Source organism: Mastomys coucha, unplaced genomic scaffold (genome assembly GCF_008632895.1).
Source record: "Mastomys coucha isolate ucsf_1 unplaced genomic scaffold, UCSF_Mcou_1 pScaffold5, whole genome shotgun sequence".
NCBI classification, from domain to species: domain Eukaryota; kingdom Metazoa; phylum Chordata; class Mammalia; order Rodentia; family Muridae; genus Mastomys; species Mastomys coucha.
The window spans coordinates 56,782,718-56,790,427 of NW_022196911.1; the positions used below are offsets into that span (position 1 = coordinate 56,782,718).

At 49.1% G+C, this 7,710-nt stretch overlaps 1 long non-coding RNA gene across 1 annotated transcript in view; it reads left to right on the forward strand.

Annotated features, from left to right (window-relative positions):
- Nucleotides 1-7,710, forward strand: part of LOC116077112 — a 23,462-nt gene that overhangs the window by 14,959 nt on the left and 793 nt on the right. Inside the window, exons 2-5 of the long non-coding RNA XR_004113169.1 lie at nt 532-688; nt 1,597-1,716; nt 3,692-3,725; nt 4,174-4,296. This is a non-coding gene — a long non-coding RNA (uncharacterized LOC116077112). The remainder of the gene's footprint in view (nt 1-531; nt 689-1,596; nt 1,717-3,691; nt 3,726-4,173; nt 4,297-7,710) is intronic.

The window sequence follows — 7,710 nt, forward strand, 5'->3', positions numbered from 1 at the left end:
GGGGAGAATGATCTAGAAGCAAAAATAGATACCCTATGAGTTCAACTTCAGATAGAGAGAGAAAACCCAAGAACCAGCATGCAGACGAGGGTCTCCACAGTGGTCTAGCATGAGAGACCATGGTAACTCCACAGTGGTCTAGCGTGAGAGACCGTGGTAACTCCACAGTGGTCTAGCGTGAGAGACTGTGGTAATCAGAGAACATTCAATGCTGGGATTGATGGAATTAGGGGAAAGCTTTAAACACCTGAAGAGAGACTTTCTCTCGGCCTGGCTTGTGAGGTTATGGGATGCGGGGGCAGACGGGATCAGTCCGAGTGCTGCAGAAGCAGAGGGACACATAAGAGGGAGCCGCTTAGCCTGAGGCAGTACAAGGAACCAGTCCTTGTTCTTACGAGCCACTAGAGATGCGTGGTCGTCAAGCAGCTAAGGACCCCATAGGTATCAGGGGCTGGAGAACAACAGCAGAGGGGACAGGGTCTACTGAGGGCACTAGGTCCAAGGGCAGCAATGTGCGATGCTCTGTCACAGGTCATGAGAGGATGGTGTTCACCAGAGGCTTAAGGAAGACTTGATCAGCAAGGACCTGGAGACTGGCGTGGAGCTTTAGCGGCTTTGCTGAGCCCTTTGGTGGAGTGGGAAAGGCTTTGGACGACTAAGTGACTGAGAGCAGCATGTAAGAGTGCAGGTAAAGTGTGAGAACCACCTTGAGATAAGAGAAATGCAAAGCAGAGAAAGGTCTGTTTGGATTATTCAAAAATGTGGCAAGATTTAGCCCACATTCATAAGAGGGGAAAAGTGGCAGAAAATCTGTGTTAATGAACTCCTGGAAGGTGTTAAAGCCAGAAGAGCGGTTCACAGAAGGCATCCACAATAAAACAACAGGTACGCAGAAGACCAAGTGGGCAATCGTCCGTCCCTCCTGACCAAGCACACTACCTTTCTCTCTTGAGGAAGGATGTACTATGCTTGGAAGTGTTTGCCCAGCCAGGACCCCACCCGGCAGCAAGGTGTGTGGGGTGGAGAGAGAACACCTGTATCCACAGCCACCGTGCCACGCCTGAGCCTCTCTGACCCAGGAAACCAGTCTGAGCAGCAGCTGTAGCAGGGGACAGCCGGATCTCTTTTGCCATTAGCCCTGAGTAGGACTGAGCTCTCTGAGAGCCCCACTAAGTTCGTAAGGGTGGGGAAATGAAGGGAGGCTCCATGGAGAGAGCTTTAGGGTGTGGAAGGGGGGGCAGCTCAGAGAGTGTACCTGAGGCTAGTGGAAGCCAAGTCAGAGCCCCCTTGTCCATGCTACTGTAGTCAGCACGGCTCTGTGGAGGGAAGAGCAGACACACCAATGCATAAAGTCTGCCCTGCTGTTAGACTTTGCTTATGTCTGAGTTAGTGTCTCCTTAGTGAACTTCTGTGATCACCTGACATGGCTCGAAACAGATGACAACCGAATTTCATGTGCTTCACCAGGGTTGTCCCCACAGTCTACTACTCATTATGGGATGGTGGGTCAGGACCCAATCAGTGCTCTGCCTGTCCCATGTAGAAAGGTTTTATTGCACAAAGACAGAGCAGGGGTAACCCTCCAGTGTTTTGCAGATTTGGAGACTCATTTAAAAGACACATGAGTGCAGCTGAAGAAGCCAGCGTGGGACATTAGTGCACAAAGGGGGAGAACGCCAGGTGCTGCTGTGGAATTCTCAGGAGCTTTACAGTTGGGTAAGGCACAGTGACACCCACCCAGGTGATAGGGTGAGTCTGCAAAGCCCCATGCCTGTAAATGCTAAAGGCTACACACCCAGAAGCCATAAGGTGGTCAACTGGGAACTCTGGTGTTAAGAACAGGTAACCTCGCTAGGAGTTGTTGGCCACAGAGGCCCTAGGAGCCCTAAGACCATAAAGGTGATGCCACAGTGGCTTGCATTCCAGGCCTGAATGGTAGCATCCTGTTGCTGAAGAGGCTTCACATTTTGGCTGCTGACTTGGAGAAATAAAGCTGGGGCTGGGTCCAAAGTCTCCCCTCCCCGAGAGCAATTCCCGAGGTGCCAGAGTCCCTACTAAGAATGCTGGGGAGAATTAAGCATGGCCCCAAGGCCCACTCAGCTGTGGCTCCTGCATTTCTCGTGATAGAGAAATGTCAGCCAGTACAACAGTGGACACGCGGTTATAGGCAGACCCAGCTTTCCGAATGGACTCAAGGCCAGTCATAGGGGGAGATTCACGTCTAGTACTGGGAACTTAGACAACTGTGGACTCCAGTGTTTTGTAGTAGGAGAAATACAAATAACCCCCAACCACCATGGTCTGGAGATAGAGGAGCGGACAGAAAGGCAAGGAGAATATTGTCAGTCATCTATGCCACCCCCTCCCTGGCTCAGGAACCCCTGTAGAAGATGGGGCTAGAAAGAATATAGGAGCTGTGAGTGACTGACCTCCAAATCAAGAAACCATCATTTGGGGGAGTTCAGCTCTGCCCCCTTGCAAAGCTCACTCCATCTGGGCTGGTTGGCTACTTACACTCTCTCATGGAGGGATGATGGAGAGGGTCACGTGACACATCTGAGTATCCAGCGGTCACGGATCACCTGTTGTTGTATTCTATTCTGTCTCAATTTCAAATGGCCTGGGTCTGGGGGAGGGGGGTAGAGGACAAGCAGCGACGTGAGGGGCTCTATCTATGTGGCTATGGGGAAGCCCTTATCCTGCTGGGAAAAGCTTTCTGGATGTGGCCCTGGGAGAGAGAAGTACTCACACCTGGTAGGTAACCCTTCACCTATGTGTTCTTTAAGGACGCCCAGTAATCCCACTGGCTCCCCAGAATGAACCTATCTTCTATAAGGATGCCCAGTAATCCCATTGGCTCCCCAGAATGAATCTTGGGTGGCTTCTGCTTGCTTCTGACCTCAGGAGGAGGTAGAGGGGGCTTCAGCCCTGGGAAGGAACTTAAGCAACAGCTGCTGGTCTGGAGGTTCCTACCCATACTCAGCTGGGTCCACTATTCTCAGGTCTCTGGTGAGGGGCTGGATAGTAATGGCAGGTAACTCTTGGTGAAAGAAACTGCTCACCTCATGGCCAGAGAGCAACAAGCAAGAAGACATAAGAACCCTATTATCTCCTTGACAACAGGACCTCCCAGGATCCAAACAGTTCCCTAGGTCCCACCCCTAAAGCTGTTATCACCTCTCAGTAGTGCCACCCTGTGGTTAAAGCCTGTAACAGTTGAGCCTTTGGAGACAACCCCCGCCACTGTTCCCCCACCCCCTAGGTTTCTCTGTATATTTTTGGCTGTCCTGGAACTCACTCTGTAGAGTAGGCTGGCCTTGAACTCAGGGATCCACCTGCTTCTACCTCCTGAGTACTGGAATTAAAGGTGTGTGGCACCACTGCCTAGCTCCTTTGGGGATCTTTCGACTGACTATCAGATTCTAGGAGGTTCCTTCATGGTCAGGAACCTCTGTGTGCTACTGTGGTGCTTGGGTGGAATTCTGCTTACAACTAAGGCTCCTGGTTCCAACACTGTCCAGACAGTGACAATGGCACAGGCTTACCTGGGCATGCCTCAAGGGCAGCTGCCCTGGGCACATGGCCCTACAAGTCCATGACAGGGGCTGGTGTCAAAGACCTGATGTCCACACAGCCACTGCTCTGTCCTTTGCATGAGAGCAGCTGTTTCCTTTGTCTTTCTCTTCTCCAGGCACCTCCACTGATGCTATCTTGTTAAGAAGGAGGTAAGAAAACTCCTATAAACACATTCCCAGCTCTGACTCAGAACCCAGGGTGTTGCCAGTCTGAGTGCCCTACCTATATCTGCGTGCATAAAGATGGTAGGGATGAGTAGCTCTGTCAACCTGATATAACCTAGGATCACCTGGGATCACCTGGGAAGAGTCTCAGTGTGGGATTGTTTGTCTTGGGTTGGCTTGTGGTCCCGTCTTAAATGAGGTGGGAAGATCCAGCCCACTGTGGGTGGCACCATTCTCTAGGCAGGGAGTCTCACATTGTACAAAAGTGTAAAACCAGGCTTATCATAGGAAAGCACACAAGCAAGCAGTCGTGAGTTAGTTTTCTGTGCTCTTGACTGTGGATTGTGATAGGGTGGCTATCTCAAGCGTCCCTTGCTTTGACTTCCATGCAACGATGAGCTGTCAACTGTTGTTCTGTTTTGTTTCTCCGTAGCCTTGGCTGTCCTGGAACTTGCCCTGTAGACCAGGCTGAATTTGTGGAGGTCTGACTGCCTCTGCGTCCCCACTGCTGGGATTAAAGGTGTGCACCACCACTGCGGGGCTGTAAACTGGAATGGTGAGTTACAGTAACCCCCTTCTCCCCTAAACTGGTTTTTGTCAGGGTAATTTTTTTTTTCCTTTTTTATCACAGCAAGAGAAATAGAACTACAACCTTTTCTAGTTAGCCTTTCAATGGGGCTCCTCCTGCCGTGACATACCCTTGGGACTGCTGTTTCTCCGCTATGTCCCATTGCATGAAGGAAACAGGAAGGGGCAGTGATACTTTCTCTAGTTTTGGGTTCTCGCTTAGGCCGAGGTTGGAGTGACTGGAGGTTTAACTGCTCCCTGTGGCTCATCGCTACTCCTCCAGCACCTGTGTTCTCCTGGCTCATCTGAGTTCCTGACCCTAACATTCCAGGTCCACTAACTGGGGCCCAATGATTCAATCATATGAGCCTAGAGGGGCCATTCTGGGTTCAAACCACCACATGGAAGTAGGTGTGTGGCTAGAGTGTCAGCTGACTTCCTGATCCAGTAGAGCAATCTCCGAAGACTTGGGATGCTCTCTAACCACAGAGGGTGACTGGTATTTGACCCAAAATCTTGGTGAGTTCTCTACTTCGAGTGACGGCTGGATGGAACTGCCCTTTAAACTCTTTCATTTTGAATCACATGTGTGCACACATGTGCACACATGTGCATGGGTGGAGGCCCGAGGACAACTTTCAAGAGTTGGTTCTTTCCACCTTGTAGGTTCTAGGCTCACACTCAGATTGTCAGATCTGGTGGCACGCGCCTTTACCTGTTGAGGGTGACAAGAAGCTCAGACACGTTAGCAGCAGCTGGAGCAGGAGCCAGAGACACAGCTCCATACAGCTAGCTACCTCAGCAGAACAAGGAGCTAGTCAGAGGCCTCCCCTCAGGGAGAGCTGGGATCTGACTTCACAGCACACAAGGGTTTCAGGCATAACCAGTGTCAACAGATCTGGAGTCTGTAAAGAAAGGGTTTGTTGGTGGAAGGTTGTTTAGCGAGTGCTTGCATGTGTGGTAGTACACACGTGTGCCACAGGATGTACACGGAGCTCAGTTGACAGCCTGAGTGTCGGTTCACACTTCCTACCTCACTGCAGGCAAGGTCTTTCTTGTTGGGAGCTATGTTGTGTGTTCCATCCAGGCTAGCTGGCTGGAGAGCTCTCAGGATCATCCTGTCTGCCTTGTAGCTCAGTGTAGGAGTGCTAAGATCACACACTATGAGTATGAGTTTTGGCTTCTCAAGAGAAAACCCCACTTAAATGTCTTAACAGTAGCCATGCATAATGATTTTGTGGCTTCTGAAGTTCCACTATTTAAATGGCTTTCTTCCTTTTTCCTTTCAGTTCCTTTTCTTTTTTCTTTTTTCCTTTAGACAGGGTTTCTTTCTTTCTTTTTTTTTAAATCTTTTTTTTAAAGATTTATTTATTATTATAAATAAGTACACTATAGCTGTCTTCAGATGCACCAGAAGAGAGCAGTAGGTCTCATTACGGGTGATTGTGAGGCACCATGTGGTTGCTGGGATTTGAACTCAGGACCTTCAGAAGAGCAGTCAGTGCTCTTACCCGCTAAGCTATCTCGTCAGCCCTAGACAGGGTTTCTTTCACACAGTCCATGAAAGTTCAAGCTGGCCTTGAACCTCCAAGGATGACCTTCAATGATTGATCCTCCAGCCTCTACCTCCAGAGTTCTGGGGTTACAGGCATGTACCACCTTGTCCAGTTTAACTGATGCTGAGGCTAGAATCCAAAGCTCGGTACACGCTGGGCAATCCTTGTACCTACTAAGCTATATCCCAGCCTTGTTGATAGGGTTTCTTCTTCCTTTTTTCTTTTCTTTTTATTTTATTATTACTATTATAATTATTTGTTGTTTGCTTACTTTTCAAGACAAGGTTTCTCTGTATAGTCCTGGCTGTCCTGGAACTCAACCCACAGGTTGGCCTCAAATTCAGAGATCTACCTACCTCTTTCTCCTGGATGTTAGGATTAAAGGTGTGCACCACCTTTAATAATTTATTTTATCTGAGATAAGATCTCGGCCAGGCGGTGGTGGCGCATGCCTTTAATCCCAGCACTTGGGAGGCAGAGTTTGAGGCCAGCCTGGTCTACAGAGTGAGTTCCAGGACAGCCAGGGCTATACAGAGAAACCCTGTCTCAAAACAAAACAAAACAAACAAACAAACAAAAAGATCTCACCATGTAGCTCAGGCTGGCCTGGAACTCACCATGTAGACTAAGCTGAGAGGAATTAAGATGGGGGTGGTGCTGATCTGTTAACAGAGTCAACCTTGCCTCCTCCTCCAACCTCTAGCCATTCCTGAATTCCTCTGCTCTCCCACCACCTCGGGCTTCCAGGCAGAGCTTCTGGCTCCAGTCATCTCTCTTTCTGTCCTGTGTCCTGTATCTCACAGAGATCTGCCTGCCTCTGCCTCCCTAGTGCTGAGACTAAAGGCATTTGTCACCATACCTAAAGGGATTCTAAGAAACTATCTCTCTCTCTCTGTCCATCCTTCCCTCCTCCCCCTTCCTCTCCCTTCCTCCCTTTCTTCCCCCTCCCTCTCCTCCCTCCCTCCCTCTTTCCCTCCTTCCTTCTAAGTTAGATCCTAGGTGGTTTCAGAGTTGCACTGAACAGAAACACAGGCTGATAAAATCAAACCACAGGACATAAGAACTAAAGGACTGCTCAGTGCACAATTTCCAAGGCTGTGAAGCTGTGTGTTTTGACTGTAAACAAAGTTCATAATTTCATTTGCAAAAGTCTCAGAAAGCTACAGGCTTACAACTGAGAAAGGAGTGAAGTTAACTCAAAGATCAGACATGCCTTCTCTTAAGTGTGGTTCACTGCTATTCAAGATACTTATCTGAATATCTCTACACAGAGAGAATATTGTTTCTCTGGGCGATCTTCATACCAAGATTTGTCAATGGCGATAAACTCTTGAGTCTCAGAGGGCAAGAGTCACACAGGTGAAGAGTGCCTTTTTCCTTCCATGTTCTCTTTGGTTTTTGTCTGGCTAGAGGGTCTATCTGTTTCCTCTGAGACTTTCTAGCCTTTGCCCTCTGGTGCTGGGTGTCACTCCTAAGAGGGAGCTCTGACACAGGGCGGACAGGAGCCAGATGCTCTAGTTGGAAGCTGGAGTTGGTGGGAGAGCTGAGGAATTCAGGAGTGGCTAGGAACTGTGCTACGCACACTCGCCTACTCCAGTCACATCCAAAATATCGGGGATAAAATCCTGATAAAGGATAAGAGGCAATAAGATTCCAAAAGGAGTTCTGTGCCTCCTGGATTTCAGACAGTCGCTGGTATCCCCTAACTCAGATGTGTTCCAGATTAGTCTTTCCAATCGTCAACACAGCCTCATATTTAGGCAATAAGGTACCCCAAGAAATGATTCGTAAATGGCTAAGATTGGGCACTGTTTTCTGGCCAGCACAATGTTTCCAACTATCCTAGT